The 19,878-nt window shown below is 40.7% G+C and overlaps 2 long non-coding RNA genes across 2 annotated transcripts; one reads left to right on the top strand and one right to left on the bottom strand.

Annotated features, from left to right (window-relative positions):
• Positions 1-712: 712 nt before the first annotated feature.
• Positions 713-16,716, top strand: LOC127001117 (uncharacterized). Its single transcript, XR_007754728.1, has 3 exons — positions 713-880; positions 9,906-10,222; positions 16,451-16,716. It is a non-coding gene; the product is annotated as an uncharacterized LOC127001117 (long non-coding RNA).
• Positions 16,717-17,692: 976 nt separating this feature from the next.
• LOC127001123 (uncharacterized) lies at positions 17,693-18,922 on the bottom strand. Its single transcript, XR_007754732.1, has 2 exons — positions 18,339-18,922; positions 17,693-18,255 (listed from the first exon to the last, which is right to left on the bottom strand). It is a non-coding gene; the product is annotated as an uncharacterized LOC127001123 (long non-coding RNA).
• Positions 18,923-19,878: the final 956 nt, after the last annotated feature.

Consider the following 19,878-nt stretch of genomic DNA (forward strand, 5'->3'; position numbering starts at 1 on the left):
TTAAATATATTGGTTCTATTATTACACTGCATTTCATCATAATTATGTTAGATAATGATTGCTGCTGAAATGTAGACGTTCGTCACTATATATAAAGCCGCGAACGTTCGCAGGGGAGGAACGTATGTACTACGTTGCCACATTGTCTACGGTAGTTTTCATGATACTTGAAACGCATTCGTAGTGAGATCGGGAGGTATTAAGTTCTGGGTAAGTAAACTTTTTAATTTACTTTAAAAGTAATATCATACATGAACATACAAACGTTGGGGCAACTCGACTATAGATAGATTGCGTCACGTGATGTTCCAGATATGGCATTTCAAGACAACCTAGCGCCAGCAGAAATAAATACACTAGAGGAGAATGAGTTAACATCTTATTTTACTAATGATTGTGGTGTGTAATTTGATATTGTACATGAGTGAAGGAAGAGAGCATATGATCCCTCGGCACCTATGCATTTTATTTGTATGGAGGCCAGTGGTACTGGTAACCGAACTTGTCATAACTCTCGTCTCGACCAACGCTGCCAGATTATCTTACTCAGTCTCTTATATTTACCGACTTCCGACCCAAAAACTGTCTCGTGGACCCCAGTAAGGAGATTCACTTAAAATTATCGTTAAAATAGTTAATTCCTGTTGTTTCTTGGCAATAGTTAGGCGTCAGAAACCGGTAAATACTGTGCTCTGAGTACGACAATCTGGCAACGGTGGTCTCGACCCCTTGTCCCCTTCTCAGCTCTTTAGTCGGTCACTGCTCAGTGATCAGTGTTGTGTACGAGATGTAGGGTTGTGGATCCGCTCAGTTGCTGCCAGCTATACACGTGCCTTGCTCAAAGTTCCTAGACTATATCTTATGAAGGCCGTGCCTTAAAGTGAGTGTATATGAATATACAGAACAGAGACCTGCCGTATCCGGCGGCGACTCGGAGACAAGTACTGTTTTGTCTTATCTCGGTTCCTCTTTTCTATTTCGGAAAAAAATAATACTGGCTTTCGTTTGGAGCCAAATGTCCAAACGTGGTACCTGCTGGTAGAAAAAAAATGTATTTACCCTTTGCTGGTAACGTTTTAAGGTTTGCTTCTGTGTGTGGTGTGTGTGACCACTGAGGGGCGAATGTGCCGTGGGCCGCAGTCTCCTGAGCGGCCCAAACAGCCAAAACACAGCTTGGGAGGTTTCGCATTTTTTCGCCCAGGGCTTTATTTTGCTCTCCAGCAACTTAAGAATGATTTAACTTGCTGTTAAATAATTGTTAGTTTAAGTACCTGTAGCTATTTTGACTTCCGGTCTTCAGATAAGCAAGAGGGCGTCGGTAAATCACTTATCTTAAGACCAGAAGTCAAAATAGCTACTAACAATTGTTTAACAGCAGGTTAAATAATTTTAAGCTGCTGGAGAGCAAAATAAAGCCCTGGGCGAAAAAATACGAAACCTCCCAAGCTGTGGTCCGCGGCACATTCGCCCCTCAGTGGTCACACCACACACTGACGCAAACCTTAAAACTTTACCAGCAAAGGGTAAATACATTTTTTTTTTCGGTAATTGTGGAGATTCAATACGCCGTGGGCAGGGTGAGGTCGGAGGAGCTGCTCAGGAGGTACAGGGAACTCCTTGGTGGGTTGAGGGAGGGTGACAAGAGATTCATCCTGTCCGGTGTGCTGCCTAAGGCCAGGTGTGGGGGGGGAGTGGGCCTCGCGGGTCATGGGCCTGAACCGCAGGGTAAAGGCCCTGTGTGAGGGCATGGGGGATCAGTTTCTAGACGGGTGGGAGTGCTTCTGGGGACGGGGGGAGCTGTTTGCAATGGATGGAGTGCACCTTAGCAGGAAGGGGGTGGATAGATTCAGCAACTTGCTGGAGGGTCTCCGGCAGGTAAACTAGACCTCAAAAGGGTAAGGGCAAACCTAAGGGGAACAAAAAACATAGCGGTGTAGGGCAGGGACAGAAGGGGAGGGAGGCAAGGGTGCATGGGAGGCATCTGGGATGCCTAAATGTTAGGGGATGGGGAGTAGGGAAGTTAGAGGACATGACTAAGGAATTGAGGGAGTGGGACTTCCATGTGGTGGGGGTTACCGAGACCCAGCTGAGGGAAAGACTAGAAGTCAGGTCAGGGGACTACAATTTTATAGCCAAGGGAAGGAGTAAAAACCCAAAGAAAGGTGGGGGAGTAGGTTTATTTATAAAACGGGACTCGGGCTTAACTTTTGAGGAACTAGATGTGGGTAACAGCGAGGCAAGCGAGGATATTCTAGCAGTGAGAATAGGGTACAGGGACAAGGATAGGTTGGAGCACCTAATCATAGTAGTGTTCTACATGGCAGTGGAAGGGACGGGTGCAAGGGTAGAGAACGAAAGGAAGTATGAGAGGGTAGAGGGTAATAGCAGAAAATAGACATGAGCAAGTAATTGTCATGGGAGACATGAATGGACATATTGGTATCCTAGGAGAGGAGATGAATAGAAATGGGACATTGTTATTAGTGTTCGTGGAGGAGTATGACGTAGAAATATTAAATTAAACCATAGCGGAGGGAAGGGTAACCTGGGCAGAAAGGGGAAGGGAGTCAGCTATAGATTATATCCTTGTAAATGAGAAGGCTAGGAGGATGGTTAGGGATATATGGATAGACTAGGAGTGGCTCATAGACATAGTAAGCGATCACAATATGATGGTCTTAAATTGTGTTAGCCAGGGCCAGAGGGAGGAGGGGGGAAACAGGAATAAAGACTGCCTCTGGAACATGAGAGGGGGTGACTGGGAGGCCTTTAGAAGAGACCTAACAGGTGTAGAATGGGGAGCGGATGGTAGTGTGGATGAAACGAATGACAGGATGTGAAGGATAGTAAATGAGACAGCCAAGAAGAGGTTAGGAATACCTGAGATAGGAAGGGGTAGGAAACAAGGAAAGAGGTGGTGGAACGAAGACGTAGAAAAGGCAAGGAAAGAGAGAAAGGAGCTGAATAAGAGAACCAGGAGATTAAGGAAGGAAATGAATGGTGATGCAGGTAGAGTAGAATATGAAAACACTTGGCAGCAGTATAGGAACAAGCAAAGGGAGGTAAAACGACTCATTAGGAAGGCGAGGGCAGAGACTGAGAGGGAGATAGTTGAGGAACTCAGGGAGAAGAGGGGGGGAAGAGACTGGTATGCCTTCCTGAGGGAGGAGGAATATAGGGAACAGCCCAACGTACAAGAAATAGTAGTGGGAAACAGAGTAGTGAAAGGGCCAGAAGAAATAAAAAGGGTATTATTCTACTTTCTTCCCAGTCTCACAGCGGTACTTTTCACACTTCCCATCGATTAGATCTCATTATTCTATACATTATGAACCCCATTTATGTGCGCCGCAAACTGTTAGAAACGCCGCTAGCGATTTTTGAAAATTTAGTGAGTTTTTTGCGGCCGCCTCGGCGTCATGGGGGGGACTGGAATACTTTGTTCCCCGTCTCTTCTCACACTTCTCACACATCCCATCGGTTAGATCTCATTATTCTACGAATTTTGAACCCCATTTATGTGCGTCGCAAGCTGTTAGAAACGCCGCTAGCGATTTTTGAAAAGTTAGTGAGTTTTTTGCGGCCGCCTCGGGGCGTCGGTCGACGCGTCGGTGCCGCCGCCACCGCCGTAAAATAGCTCGCATTCATTACCTACCTTATGAAACATCACTAGGTCTTCATATATCTTTTCTACAAACGCTTGGTTACCGATGGTACGCTAGGTTAGCGATTAGCCCACGCATATCAGACCAGGTCTACCACGCGTGGTTATTATTATTATTTTTTTTTTAGAACACGCAGACCAACGGCTGCCGTGCCGCGAACTATTTTGCGGTGGCGGCGGCGGCACCGACGCTCATAGCTGGGCGTTATCGCGATAAGTTATTGCGATACTTTATTGCTGATAACAAAATCGGGTTATCGGCCATCCGCTACTTATTTAAATATATATCGGTATCATAGTTACTTTTGTAACCAAACTAGCGATAATCGCTACTTTTTTCCACCTCAGAAAAAAAAGCGTTGCTTCCTCCCTACACGTGGCCCGGGCGCCCGGTGTAGTGTGAAAAAACTTCGGGGTATGAAATATCTTCGGTGAAGAGATTTCATACTTAGATCATCAACATTAAAACACTAGCTTATTTTTTTATGTTACTCAAAAATCAATATATCAAAGAGAAAAATCATTAAGCTTTGCCCCAAAAATGATTATTCACTGCCCCAAATTTGATATTCCATATTCCTTTGTGAGCATGCCATGGTATTGAAGGCACCCGGTGTTGTGTTATTTGGTGTCCCATTATCAAAAGCTGGCGCTTTTGTTTACAAACACTGGTCTCGTGAACTGCGCATGTTCAGACCAGTAAGCTTAGCCCTGTACAGTCTCACAAGGCATTTTAACACATTAAGAGTAGTTGCTGGAAGGCTGAATCAGACATACAGTACCACCATACTCGCTGTTTCTAGAACGACACTCTGTACATATAAATACAACTCGTACAGAGTGTCGTTCTAGAAACAGCGGGGATGGTGGTAGCGGTACTGTATGTCTGATTCAGCCTTCCAGCAACTCTTAATTACGGTTAAAAATCTTTGTAAGACTGTACAGGTCTACGCTTACTGGTCGGAGCATGCGCAGTTCACAAGAGACCAGTGTTTGTAAGCAAAAAACGCCAGCTTTTGACGGTGGGACACCAAATAACACAACACCGACTCAGGCGTTTCTAGTATTACCGTCCATAGGTACGTGTCAACGTATGGTTTTCAGGTTTTGTAAGTTTTCTAAAATACAAATAATGAAAATTTGAATTCATCTTTGTTTTTTTATTTGAAATATCAATATAGTATCGTTTTCGCCTATCAGACTTATCGCTAGCTAGTATCAGAATTGTGGATTTATATCGGTATCGGTTATCAGTTATCGCCTATATTTGTGTCTCCAGTTAACGAATATCGGTTATCACCGATAAGGTTTTCCATTATCAGTTATCAGTAATCGGGAATAAGGTTTTCTGTTACCGTGCCCAGCTATGCTGACGCTCAACGGCACTCAGCGGCTCAGTGTTAAAGTCGGTCCAAATTAGGGCCAATTTGCACCGAGAGGCCCCTCCCCCATTCTGGCTAAGCTCCGCCCCCCTTTCACCTGATTGGCTGTTGATGACATCATAGATTGTATCAAAGACACTTATCAAATATATATGATTGAGATAATCTAGCTTCTTTCATGATTAAAAAATATTCGAAACTAATTGAATAACGACACTACTTAAACAATTATATTCTACAGTAGTTTAAAGTAGGAATCATTGTATTGAGGAATAAGTTTCGTATCTGTGGCTGTTGCGCTGAGCGTACATACGTAGCCTACCCGTCGCTCCAAGCCACAGATACATATCTTATTCCTTAATACAATGATTCCTACCTGTATTCAGTTATTATAGAATATATTTTTTTATGTGATTTTATTTGGTATGTCTATGTGAATGAGCTATGTAGGAAATAATGACGGAAAGTGTGCATTACTTTATAGGTAGCCTATTATCATCGCCTTCAGTGCTCGTTTCGCAGGGCCCGTTCTCCCTTGAAAACTTGCTGTATTATGATTGTACTTTGTTTCTTAGGTGATATCATTGATTGTTTAAGTAGAGTGTCGTTATTCAATTAAGTTTCGAATATTTTTTAATTATGAAAGAAGCTAGATTATCTCAATCATATATATTTGATACGTGTCTTTGATACAATCTATGATGTTATCAACAGCCAATCAGGTGGAAGGGGGGCGGAGCTTAGCCAGAATGGGGGAGGGGCTTCTCGGTGCAAATTGGCCAAGCTAATTTGGACCGACTATAGTTACCCGTGAAATGTCAACACGTGAGGATGTCACGCTCTTCCTCCCAGCTCCCTCCATTGCGCCCCGAGGCGGCCGCAAAAACTCGCTAACTTTTAAAAAATCGCTAGCGGCGTTACTAGCAGTTTGCGACGCATATAAATGGGGTTCAAAATGCGTAGAATAATGAGATCTAACCGATGAGAAGTGTGAGAAGTACCGCTGTGAGACTGGGAAGAAAGTAGAACTTTACCATAAAAAGGGAAATCAAAAACTTCTGGGAGGAGATAGGGGGCATGTCTGTTCCTGTTGAGTTAGGGGAGGTGCACTTGGAATCTAGCAGGAAAATATTTGAGGATATGGGGGATTGCTTCAATAGGGAAGAGATCAGGGAATATGTAAAGAAACTCAAGGCTAGGAAAGCAACAGGGAGGGATGGGATTCCTAATGAATTCTATAAAGAAGGAGGGCCAGGTGTAATAGAGGGGCTGTATAGGTTGTTTAGAAAGATTTGGTTGGAGGGAAAAGTACCGGGAAAATGGAGCAAAGGTAGGGTGACTCTGCTACACAAAGGGGGGCACAAGAGTAGGAAAGAGTTAAAAAACTATAGGCCATAGCTGTCACAGACACAATAGGAAAGATTTTCAGTGGTCTACTTAGTGATAGGATGAGTAAATGCTGCGAAAGAAACAGGGTAATGGGGGAGGAACAGAATGGTTTTCGTAAGGACAGAAGGGGGGAGGACAACATGTTTGTAGTTAACACGGTGATTGAAAGAATTAAAGGAACGGGAGGAAAGGTATACCTTGCTTTCCTTGACATAGAAAAACTGTATGATAGGGTAGATAGGGGTCTTAAGTCGATTGTTGACTAGAATAGGAGTGAGTGAGAGGGTAGTAGGGATAATAGATAGTATGTATGAGAACACATGGGCAGTATATAACCTAGGGGATATAGAGAAGAGTGGGTCAACAGCCATAGAGGGGTTAGGCAAGGGTGTGTGCTGTCCCCGCTACTGTTTGGGCTGTACACAAAGGAGCTGGCAGAGAGGTTGAGGGCATCGGGTTATGGGATAAGGGTGGGGAGTGAACAGTAAGGATGTCTCATGTATGCAGATGACATTGTGCTCATGAGTTAGGATAGTGAGGAATTACAACAAATGTTGGATGTAGTAGCACAGTATGGGAGGGACTTTGATATGAAGTTTAGTAGTGAGAAGAGTCAGGTAGTAGTAGTAAATGCTGAGGCTATGGACGAGGGAAGGACCTGGGCACTAGGAGAGATGAACATAGGCCGTACGAGTTCATACAAGTACCTAGGGATCATAGTTGATGAGAATGGAACTGATAGGACCAAACAGAATAGAATTTCTAGGGCAAATCAGTGGGTAGGAAGGCTAGGAAGTAAGGCTAGATGTAGAGCTAACAGATATGAGGTAGTTAGGGGAATATGGAAGGGCATGGCAGTACCAGGCCTCATGTATGGCCTAGAATGCATGAGGTGGACAGTCAAAAAGCTAGATAAGCTAGAGGTAGTACAGAACAGAGTAGCCAGGCTGGCTCTGGGTGCCAATAGGTATGCGGCGGTAGATGCAGTGAGAGGGGAAGTAGGCTGGAGCACCTTTGAGGAAAGAATAGGTAAAGCAGTTTTAGGGTACAAAGTCAGGCTAAAAAAGATGAGTGAGAATAGGTGGGTGCGCAAGGTATATGAGTGGGCGGGACAGGGGACGAAGTGGAACAAGTCTAGCATACGCTGGGAGAAGAGATGTGGGCTGGAGGGCTTCACACTCTCGGAGATGATGGTAGGGGGGGAGGAGAAAGAAGTGAAGCGTAGAGTGAATGACAGAGTTCAGGAGAGGGGCAGGGTAGACTGGAGCCAAAGGGTGGGGGCAAAGAGTTCTCTAGAATGGTACAAGTTGAAGGCCAAACCCAAGTGTGAAGCCTTCTACGATGGTAGCCTGGAGGGTGTGTTGCTTTTCAAGGCCAGGACTAAATCCTTGTAGGTGAATAGTAGGACATATAGGTGGGCAAATGGGGGAAACAAGGTATGCCGTATGTGTGAAGGGAGGTTGACGAGACAGTAAAACATAGGCTACAAGAGTGTGTAGGTATAATAGGGATAGGCAGAGTTTGGTAGAAATAATAACACAGGAAATAGGAACAGAAGTATGGAATAGGATGCTAGAGGGGAATGTAGAAAGGGTGATAGAATTCTTGCTAGGTCTGAGTACACTGCAGACAGTGACCAGAAGAACAATAGAGGGGGTTAAGGAATTCCTGGAGAGAGCCTGGGCAGTGCGCACCGGATAGAGTGGACTCCTGTACGTGTCCCCATCTGTACCTCTACAGGCTCTTTCAAATGGTTATACGTATTTTAATTTTGGATTTTCAGGGTGTTGGCCCTGAGGGAGTAAGCCGTTACAAAGGCTGTAGTTGGATCCAAAAGGGACAACTACCTCCCAAACCAAGACCAAGCCTCCAAAATACGATAATACGCCTCCATATTATACTTAACCCTTTCATTGCTAAGTGCTCGCAATGAGACTACCCCCTCAGGAGCACTCAGGCACCCCAGCGGGGGAAAGGGATCTCTTTTAACTGCTGTATCTCAAAAACTATTCATCACAGCTACAAAACAAAAACACCATTGGAAAGAGGAGGCCAAGATCTATAAGATTCGGTTATGTAAGCCTCTCCTGCGAATGCAGAGGCACGTTCAAGGGGTGTTTTTTGCTGTGAGTGTGACTGGCGCTTGCAGCAAGCTTTTAGCACCACCAGCAAGTGACGTTAGTGCTCGCTCTTTTAACCTCTGTATCTCAAAAAATATTCATCACAGCTAAAAAAACAAAAAACACCATTGGAAAGAGGAGGCCAAGATCTATATGATTTGGTAATGTAAGCCTCTCCTGCGAAAGTACAGGCACGTTCAGGGAGTGTTGCCTGTGAAGACGTACATTTATACGTGCGCGATGGTCAGCCGTAAGGCAACTACTGTAGATCTCTTGATGATGGGGTGCTGGCAGGGCAGCATTGCCAGCTGCTAAATTTACAACTATTTGGTCATAATATCAGTCATGTGATAGGTGAAGCTATGCAAAAATGTCATTATATTGGACAACAATTAACATCCACCAGTTGCGCGTCCGTAGATTTTCCATTCTGGGCTGACATGATTTTCCACCAAATTTAGTGGAGAATACACTCAATTGGCAATGCTGTGTTGTGAGAAATATTGTTGGAACACTCTCATACGCGGGAGATTTGAGTGTGGCTGGAGCTCGCAGCGAGCGTTTAGCACCACCAGCAAAAATACGCCTAACGCTCGCCGCGAGCATTTAGCCATGAAATGGTTAAGGGACGAAATACATGTCCCTTAACCATAATATGAAGGCGGGAAAACTGAAAAGTAAAGAAAAAGTGGTAAAGGTAGTGAAAAGGCATATTATACATACGCGTGCTGTTTAGGGTCGGTGGCGGTGGCAGTGTTGCCAACGATCCGGTCAGCGATAGTACGTATAGTTAGCCATTAGCCCACACATGTGAGACCAGGTCCACCACGCGTGTTTATTTATTTATTTTATTTTTTTAGAACACGCACCTTTACCTAATACTATACCTGGCCCAAACCTTCACAAAACCCTTTGGGGCTGGTCTCACATGCGTGGGCTAATCGCTAACTAAACATACCATCGCTAACTTAGCGTACCATCGATAACCGGATCGTTGGCAACACTGCCACCGCCGCCGACGCCAAAACAGCGCATGTATGTATAATATGCCTTTTCACTACCTTTACCACTTTTTCTTTACTTTTAAGTTTTTCCACCTTCATATTATTGTTAAGGGACATGTATTTCGTCCCATAAGTATAATATGGAGGCGTAATATCATATTTTGGAGGCGCGTAGTTAATCTCCACAATTACCTTTTTTTCTACCAGCAGGTACCACCTTTGGACGTTTGGCTCCAAACGACAGCCAGTATTATTTTTTTCCCGAAATAGGAAAGAGGAACCGAGTTAGGTCAAAGCAGTACTTGTCTCCGAGTCACTGCCGGATAGCTAATACGGTCCATTACAGATGACATGCAGCTCACATTCCATAAAGACGAACTCACGGTAGAAGACAGTCCTTATGAATCTGACAAGATAAGCAACATTTACCAGTCCAATGGGGAACCGCTCCACCAAAACGAGGAGGAAGAGCTACCCGACCCAGAGCCATGCTCAGACCCCCAAGACGAGGAGGAGGAGGAGGAGCTTCCCGCCCCAGACCGACAAGAAGGGCTCCAAACACATGAATTCAGTTTAGAGGATGAGGCAGCGGCAGTCCTGCCATATCGTGACATCTATACTTGCTCAGAGATCCTTGACCAAAAGCTTCTGACACAGCCCTGGGTGAGCACCTTTAACAAACCGTACCTACGTAAGATGCATGCATATCAATGTTAAGGACACCTTACTGTAATAATGATAATAATAATAGGTAGGGTACTGATTCCTCAATATCTACATAAGCTGTTATTACTATTATTACCTGTTGTTGTTGATAGCAGTCATAGTAGAAATAGTAACAGGATTGGAAAAATCGGTAAATCTTAGGCGTCCAGGCTCCAGGCGGGTGCGCGTTTAGGGCAAGGTGTGGTGGTAATTACAACATTTCCAGCATGTACGACGGGGTTTCGACAAGCGGACAGGCATGTTTATGTCACAAGGGGTGTATTTTTCCATGCTGGCCTCACGATTTCTTCTAAGTCGATGGGTGATGAGACTGCGAGCTCTGGAGTGAAGAAAGGGAAGAGCCCGCGCAGAAAAATACACGCCTTGTGACATAAACACGCCTGTCCGCTTGTCAAAACCCCATCGTACGTGCTAGAAATGTTGTAATTGCCACCACACCATGCCCTAAACGCGCACCCGCTAGGAGCCGCTGTTCCTAAGATTTACTGAAAAATCATGATCGTATGAAAACTAGAAAAACTTGTTTTGATCTAGTGTTTTAATTTTATTTTATTGATTAGAATACTGTCCCTTTAAAGTAAATAAGATAAAACGAAGTTCAATCATCGGCTTTTTAGGTAGCTATATATTCATGAAAACTATCGAGAATAACCTATCTGGGAAAGGTAAAAAATAAAATGTTTTTTTAATCACAAAATTGAAAAATGTGATTTCTAAAGTAAACACAGATACCTACATCTCATCTTGTAGAAAAAAGTGAAACCATGTGTAGCAGGAGCTGCCTTGTACAGGCCAACTGGCCTCTTGCAAACTCCTTACGATCTTGTGTTTTAATTGGAATGCCTGTGACTAGTCATTGGGTTAGATGCCATTTCCTTACTTAAGTGGTTCCAATTTTTGAGTACACAAAACCATAGCTTGAAAAAAATCTTGTCAACAGCTATAACCAACTGCTTAGGAACATCCATTACTAAATACTGACACCATGTAAGGAGTGAGAGTGATTCCACAACATTTTTGCCAAAATAATGTGTTTTAAGTGGTGCAGTGATAGTTGGAAGAAAATGTAGAAAGGTAAATCATTACAGAAGCATGGAATACCATCATTTTTATAAAAAAAAATGGATGATGCCCTATATCCTTGTGGATGAATTTACCTTCCTACAATATATAGCTACATATTAACTTCAGTGGAACAAGAAATGATGAGCTTAATAGTGAAAAAATTCACCTTGATTTAAATAAAGATTTTTTTACTATGATTAAAATCAGTTAAACTTAAATTATTTAAATCATAACAACCCTGAAAAGTAATAATAAGTAGTAATTGTCATAGTAGTAGCAGCAACAGTAGTAGTAATAGTAATAGTAGAAGTAACAATACTATAGTCTGTTCACTTAAGCTAGATTCCTGGTGCCTAGGCAGGTTGGTAAGCTTGTAGCTGATTGGCTGCTCCGCTCTCCCGCTAACACTCATGTTGGACCACATCTTGCTTGCTCGAGTGAGGCATGTTTCTTTATTAAATGCCATAGCTCACCTCACATACGAGATAGCCAGTTTTGGTTGACACCATCAGACTCAGCAGTGACCGTAGAATCAAGATGTATTTTAAAAACTCAACAAAACAAATAAGAAAATGGTATTATGATGAGTTGAACTGTGAGGATGTTAAAAAAATGTTTATAACATGTTTTACTTATGCTCACTATTTTCAACAGTTGTTCATTGATTGCAGAAATATATTATTTCATTACGTAAGAAAATCTCACGATAGTGTGATCAGAATTCAGTTAAAGCTCCACGTATTGAAAACTCATTTATTTATAGCAACATTTCACTCGCCCCAACCATCACGGCGCGCGAGACATGTTGAATGATGATGTTAAAAAAAACGAGTGTCGCACACGACGTTATGGTTGCAGCAAGTGACATGTTGCTATAAATAACCCTGTGTTTTCAATATGTGGAGCTTTATCTGCATTCTGATCACACTATCGTGTTCACGAGAGATTTTCCTACGTACCGTAATTGTATATTTCTGCAGTCAATGAACAACTGTTGAAAATAGTGAGCATAATTAAAACATGTTATAAATATTTTTTTAACATCTTCACAGTTCAACTCATCGTAATACCATTTTCTTTTTTGTTTTGTCGAGTTTTTACAATACATCTTGATTCTACAGTCACTGCTGAGTCTGATGGTGTCAACCAAAACTGGCTAGCTCATATATGAGGTGAGCTATGGCATATAATATAGAAGCATGTCGCACTAGAGCATGCAAGATGTGGTTCGACATGAGTGTTAGAGGGAGAGCGGTGCAGCCAATCAGCTGCAAGCTTACCAACCTGCCTAGGCACCAGGAATCTAGCTTAAGTGAACAGACTATAGTAATATCATCACCATTAACATGATTAATGAATGCATGATTCCCGTGCACTTAGTACACCCGAGGTATAATCATTAGCGAGCTTTTTCTGATAGCAGTAATTACTAGTCAGAAATAATAAAAGCTGAGAAAAGTACTAGAAAAATATGACTTCCTTAAAATTTATAATGAAGGTATAGGAAAGGGGTACCATGCCATGTGTTTATGAAAAGAGGGAAAAAGAGTGGTTTAATAATAAGATGTCTGGAAGCAAAGAAAAAGAAAGATAAAACATGGAGAAACTTAAAAAGGAGAAGAAATGCCATAAACAGGGAAAGCTGTAGAAAAGCTAGAAATGATTACACCAAAGTGAGGAGAGAAGAAGAAGAAAAAAGGATGAAAAATATATAATAGAAAAATGTAAGGAGGCCCGAAAGCTTTTTTATCAACATAAATCAGAAATTAAGGAAAAAAGGAGCTGTGAATACGATCAAAGTGGGTGACCAAGTCTATGAGAATTTAAAGAAAATCTGTGAAATATTTAATGAAAACTTTCAGATAATATTTACCCAAGAGACAGTTTGAAGAGAGGGATAAGGAGAAAAGTGTCAAAAGAATGGAAATCAAAAACAGTGGATAAAGAAGAGATACTGGTGCTACAAAAATCACGATGTCAAGAAGGCAATGGGTCCTGATGAAATATCAGGCCAAGTAGGTACTGAAAGAGTGCAGTGAACAGATGATAGAACCAATTCATGACATAATAAGTTGTTTGATCAAGACTGAAGAAGTCCCAGTGCTGTGGAAGAGGGCACATTTGGTCCCATTATACAAGAGCAGAAATAAACAAGAGCCACTGAACTACAGACCAGTTTCTCTAACAAGTGTAATGTGCAAACTGTATTAGGAGGTAATTAAAAGACAATGGGTGGACTGTCTGGAAAAATAAAAGATAAAAAATGAAAGCCAATTTGGATTCAGACAAAGTACATCTTGTATCACAAATCTAGTATGTTTTTATTCAAGAGTAATAGATATAGTCAGTCAGGAGAGAGACGGATGTGCAGCCTGCATATTTTTGGACCTAAAAAGGCATTCGATAAAGTTCCACATAAAAAATTACTATGGAAACTAGAACGTAGAGGAGGATTAGGGAGAAAAATGACAGTGGATGAAAAATTACCTAGCAAACAGAGAAATGAGAACCATGTTGAAAGATGAAAATTCAGACTGGAGAAAGGTCACAAGTGAAGTGCTGCAGGGATCAGTGTTTTTAAATATGTATATATAAATGATATGCCAGAAAAAGAAAAGTTACATGAGTATGTTGCAGATGATGCCAAACTGCTTAGAAAAATAAGAGATGATGATGATTGTAATAAACTGCAGGAAGATTTAGATAAGATACATGAATGGAGTAAAAAAATGGGAAATGGAGTTTAACGAAAAAGAAATGTTAGACAATGAAAACGGGAAAAAAGGAAAAATAGACCGTGTGGACTGTATAGGATGGGAGGGACAATCATCAACACAGTGAATGAAGAAAAAGACTTAGGAATCATAATACTAGATACACCTGAGATGCACATAAATAAGATATTCATACCTCGGTTTACGAGTGCCTTAGTTTATGAGTGCTTTGATTTACGAACAAAAAAAATCTCAAAAGATGTCTTGCCTTACAAGTGTATATGAGCATCCTGTTTTTTTTTTTTTTTTTGTTTTTTTTTACAACTCAAGGGTGGGAACATGGACTGTATGGAGGCTGTCAGGGTCAAGCGCTTACATTCCTCTGAGGAGGGACCGCAGGCCCTTGTCGGGTGACAGCTCATGAAGGAGAGGGGAGGATGCCAATGGACTGACTATCAGCTGACGTCAGCCTAGGCGACCAAGTCGGTCTTTCAACGAGGACTGTCGTGTCTCTTTGTGCAAGTCTAAGACATTAGCGTGGGTTCCCTTTGTTCGCTGCAAGACGAGTGGTCAAAGCGGAAAACAATGGGAATAGAGTCTCCGTTACAGTTGCCACCTTGAGCTATATAAAAAAAGAAAAAAAAGGAACGCAACATCCCATTCTCCAATACAGAACGAATCCATATTTTAAGGATCAGGTGGCAATCCTAAAATTTCTCTAGCCTGTCGTGACCTCCAGCCACTGCCCGCTGCTGGTGAAGGCAGGAGGAAGGGGGGAAGAGACGTTAAGACACTTATTTTACACAACGATCTGGAACGTTGCTCAATGTTGTGTGGCTAAAGGGTCAACCAAACATAGACTTGGGAGAGGCAGCAAGCACATGAGGACAGAGGCAGCGAGCACGTGAGGACAGAGGCATTGTAGAGGGAAGGGTGGGAGTAGCAGAAACGGTGCTCTATCCACAGCGGGACATTTGAATAATATTTTATTGTATTTTTCTATTTAAAGTTCGACTTATGACCAAATCGACTTAAACCGATCTGTCAGTCCCAATCCTTGTTGTAACTCTAGGACTACCTGTACTTCATTTCCTTTTTTTCTTATTTTGAGGTCATTTGGTAGTTTTAGAGCACATGGTGCTTGGGCAGTGGGACGGAACGGGGAAATGGTAGGAAGTTTAAAAGGAGGGCTACTTGTGGATTTGAATATGAAATGGATGGATGAACTATTTTCAGTATTATGAACTGTTTTCAGTGAGTCCATATAATTATATAGGGACATGGTACTTGGCGTAACAATACCCCAGTTCGCATATCTTCAGACAAGCACCATGAGGTTTAAATATGATAAAATTCAAATATACTATAGTTGCAGCATTCGAGTCTCAGGTTTGCAGACAGCTGTTTTGTTAATTTATAAGGTTGCTGATTATAATCATTAAGTAGCTCTGGCATGGCCCTCTGTGGAGAAAAGTATAACAAAACAGCTGTCTGCAACATTATTAATATGTAATTTGAAACTCAAAATTGAGTGTATGTAGTTGATAGTATTTGTCATTGTTGCCTGCATATTATTGCTACAGACAACTCTTTCCTATGTTTAGGCAATGGTGGGCACGGTTCCGCTAACCGCTAATTAGCGAAGCTAACTTTTTCGTTTGCTGATTCGCATTTTCGCTAACTTTGGAAACAGTTAGTGAACCAATTAGCTTCTGCTAAATGTAGTTCCTCCACTAACTTTTAAGTCCACTAAAAGATTCATACAGGTTTGTTCCTGTCCATTGTGGGCAGACACAGCACCAGTTGAGCCACATGGTGCAATAATTCCAAGGCTTCCACTTTGGGGTAAATTACACCTTAAAGTAGGGTAATTGCACAATTATTAGGGAAACTTTTTGATATTTTAGGGTAATGCATCTTCCATTTCCAACAAAAGTTAGCGGTTAGCGTTAGCTTCCACTAATTTCTTCATCAGTTTAGCTGTTTAGCATGAGTGAAGCTAACTTTTTAGTTAGTGGATTACCAGTTAGCAAAGCTAACTTTTCGGTTAGTGGTGCCCACCACTGTGTTTAGGCTATCTTAATTATCCACGAAATCAGATATGCCATGTGACAGCAGGTTTCTTGAGCACAATAATGCACACCTTAGGCTCGGACACTGTGACTTTAGTTTATCTCTCCATTTGCAAATACAAATACGAAGTTGACCCCATTCCTGATGATTATGATAAAAAAAAAAAAAAAAAATTTTAATACCTTTTTTTTTTTTTTTTTTTTTTTTTTTAATATTATCACTATCATTATCATCCCCCATCACCATCATCAGTACCATTGCATTACTATAACAAGAATTAATCCAGCCAGTGTGTTTGTGTCTGTACTTCTAGGAGTCCCCAGAGTATGCCAAGGAACTGCTCGGCATCCAGCCAGATGAGTCCGGCAAGGCCCTCTAGGAAATGAAGGGGTAGCTGCTAATGGAAACCAAGAAATGACATCACTCTGGACAGTTGCCTCTTTCTTCACATTTTTTTCTAATGCATTCCAGTGGTATACATATAAGCAGAGCTGGGCGCGTTACTGGATATCGGGTAGTCCGGTACCGCTCCTCCGCACCTCGAAACACATATAGTCCGTACCTGTACTTCCGCCTAAAATTTTTCACTGTTCTGCCGCACCTCCGCACTGCACTCCAAAACTATTAAAGCGCGCTGAAAAAATCTAGTACGTGACTTTAAAAAAAAATACAAGGCAATACTGCAGCAGCATTATTATTATCATTATTATTATTATTATTACCATTATTTTTGTTATCATTATTGTCATTTTAACGCATAGAATCTCCACCACCTGAAGTAAAGTAACTACTTTTACACTCATCATAATTATCATACCTCAGTACACATGCAACACAGAAAATTCCGGTTAATATCATTCAAAAGAGGAACGACCGGAAGTATTACTGCAGAGCGCGGACTGTTTGTCGTTTTCATTTTTTTTATCCTTGAAAACCTCAGGTGCGGAGGTACGGACTTAAAATACTGCCGTTCCGCACCTGTTACTTCCGCACTTTTGAAAAACTTTCCGCACTTCGGACCTCCGCACCTCGTTTAAAGGTCCGCAGGTCCGGAGGAGCGGAGGTGCGGACAGAGGTACGGAAGTGCCCAGCTCTGCATATAAGGCAACACCAGTGTCTCAAATGGCCATACAATATGAGTCGATGAAATTTTTGTTATCTGGCAGCTGGTGGCACAAAAAAAAAATTATATAGCTACAATTATTGCCTGCTTTTTTCAATGTCAAATAACTAATACTGTACGTTTTAAGAAATAATGCTATTCATAATGAACCATTCAGAAAGAAATCTGATGAGTAATAATGGCAACATAAATAATCTGATTGTATTCTATTTAGAAGAAAGGAATATTTAGCTGAATTTCCAAGGATACTGCTTTGTAATGTCTGTCAATGAAGAGGATACATATTATATATGTGAGATGAAAAGATTTATTTATTTATTTTTTATTTTATTTTTATTTTTTATTTTTAGTCTGATGAGTAATGGTAACGGTGGTAATGGTAGCAGCGACGGGCCAAATTTGTGGCTTTATCGCATAGCAGCAACAGGCCAAATTTGTGCCATGATATAAACCTCCCAAAATAGAAGATACATAAAATGATCACAAATGCTTTGATATATATTATGAAATGGTTTGTGTGAGTGATGATTTTTTCTCATTTTTCTCGCTTAGAGGGAACATTAAGAAACATGATCCCCGCTGCTACCGGGTTAAACTTTGCCAGTGTTAAATAAAACCATAGTTTAAAACAGGGGTGTGGAGTCGGAGTCGAGGAGTCGAGGAGTCGGCTACTTTTGGCCGGAGTCGGAGTCGGAGTCGGAATTGGAGTCAGAGTCGGAGTCGGAGTCGGAATTGGAGTCAGAGTCGGAGTCGGTAAAAATATGAGCGACTCCGACTCCTTTACGTGCTAATTTTTTTAGTAAAGATTTCACTTCATGGAGATTCTTACAAATTGGGAGAAATTAATTTTTAGCAAAGTAGCTAACTTATACTTTTTGTTCCTTTACTTTTTCAATTTTACCTGCAATATGTGCAGTATAGGATGTTACTCGTATTTTTTTTTTAGCAAAGTAGCTAACTTATATTTTTTTGTTCCTTTACTGTGTCAACTTTACCTGTAACATGTGCAGTATAGGATGTAATTTTTTTGCAAAGTAGCTAACTTATACTTTTTTGTTCCTTACTGTGTCAACTTTACCTGCAACATGTGCAGTATAGGATGTTATTTTTTAGCAAAGTAGCTAACTTTTACTTTTTTTGTTCCTTTCTTGTACCAGCTTTAACTTAGCTTTAAACCTTATCAAGTAGTTTCAAATTTAAGTGAAACAATTGATACAGTACCTAATACTTTAAGTTCATTTTGAAAAAAAAAATCAAACCACATACACATTTTTCAAAGGCTGTGCCGCTGTGATCAAATAAATAAGAATTTAGTTACATTTAATATTACTTCCATCCCACAAGTTTTTATTACATCAGATAATTATAGCAGAACAATAACCATGAATACCATTACTTATTTAAAGAATAATTACAGCATGTTATTACATATAAAGATAATTTTTATTAATTTATGATAATTATATAATCGTCAAGTACACTTTTATTACGGATTGACTCGAAAATATATAAGTATTGATTCCTTTAACTTTCGTCTTTTTGGGGTTTAGCAACTAGCGTCCTTTTTTAATCTTTTCCCTTGGCCACCATCCCTCATGTAAAAAAAAAATATATATATATATATATATATATATATATATATATATATATATATATATATATATATATATATATATATATATATATATATCATACTGTAAAAAAAACAAAAAAAAACGGAGTCGGAGTCGGAGTCGCAACCTTCAAATTTCCTGGAGTCGGAGTCGGAGTCGCAACATTTAAATTTACTGGAGTCGGAGTCGGAGTCGGAGTCGCAACATTTAAATTTACTGGAGTCGGAGTCGGAGTTTTGAAAATCCGACTCCACACCCCTGGTTTAAAATACATTACCCAAGATGAGTTTTTCACATAAAAATCATAAGTTTATCTTTTTTTATGTTTTTGAATATTTTTCTTGTAAGAAATGGCAATGATTCACTGATGCCTGACTTGCTACTGGACCAGTGCAGGATCAATACAGGAAAAGTAGACTTTCTACTTTTCCTGTACAACTGGTTCATGTGTTCTTCCTTCTTCCTGCCATAAATAGACTTTCTATTTAAATGAAAGGTCCCTTTTTTCTGTATTCTGGTGGGTAATAATGGCACTTCAAATGAAAACATTTGTTATAACTTTTTAAAATCAAAATAAAAGTAAAAAATATTTAATCGAATTTCAAAGGATATTGCTATTTGTGTCTAGCCAAATTTACATGACATGCATTTTTTGTTAGATAAAAAGTATTATTTGATATGACAAAATCCTTGAGTATCAATGTATTGGGTAATTTTATCATTAAACTTGCATTTGATTAATCTGTTTGTGTTTCTACCATAGTCAAATCATTGGAATTTTGTATTTCTTTATCTTGTCATTAATGTACCACCAGTATATGTGTCAGTTATTGGAAGTTTTCAATGTACCACTGGTGGTACATATAGTGGTTAAAGTGTTGGTATGATTGTTGATTTTTTTTTTCCACATCCTGAGGCCTGCCCAGTAATCAGAGGCCCCACACACTGAGTGTAGTGAGCATATGCGACCACTTTTGTCACCCAGGCAGCATTTGGTCCAGCGTT

This window comes from Eriocheir sinensis, chromosome 2 (assembly GCF_024679095.1).
Source record: "Eriocheir sinensis breed Jianghai 21 chromosome 2, ASM2467909v1, whole genome shotgun sequence".
Lineage (NCBI taxonomy): Eukaryota > Metazoa > Arthropoda > Malacostraca > Decapoda > Varunidae > Eriocheir > Eriocheir sinensis.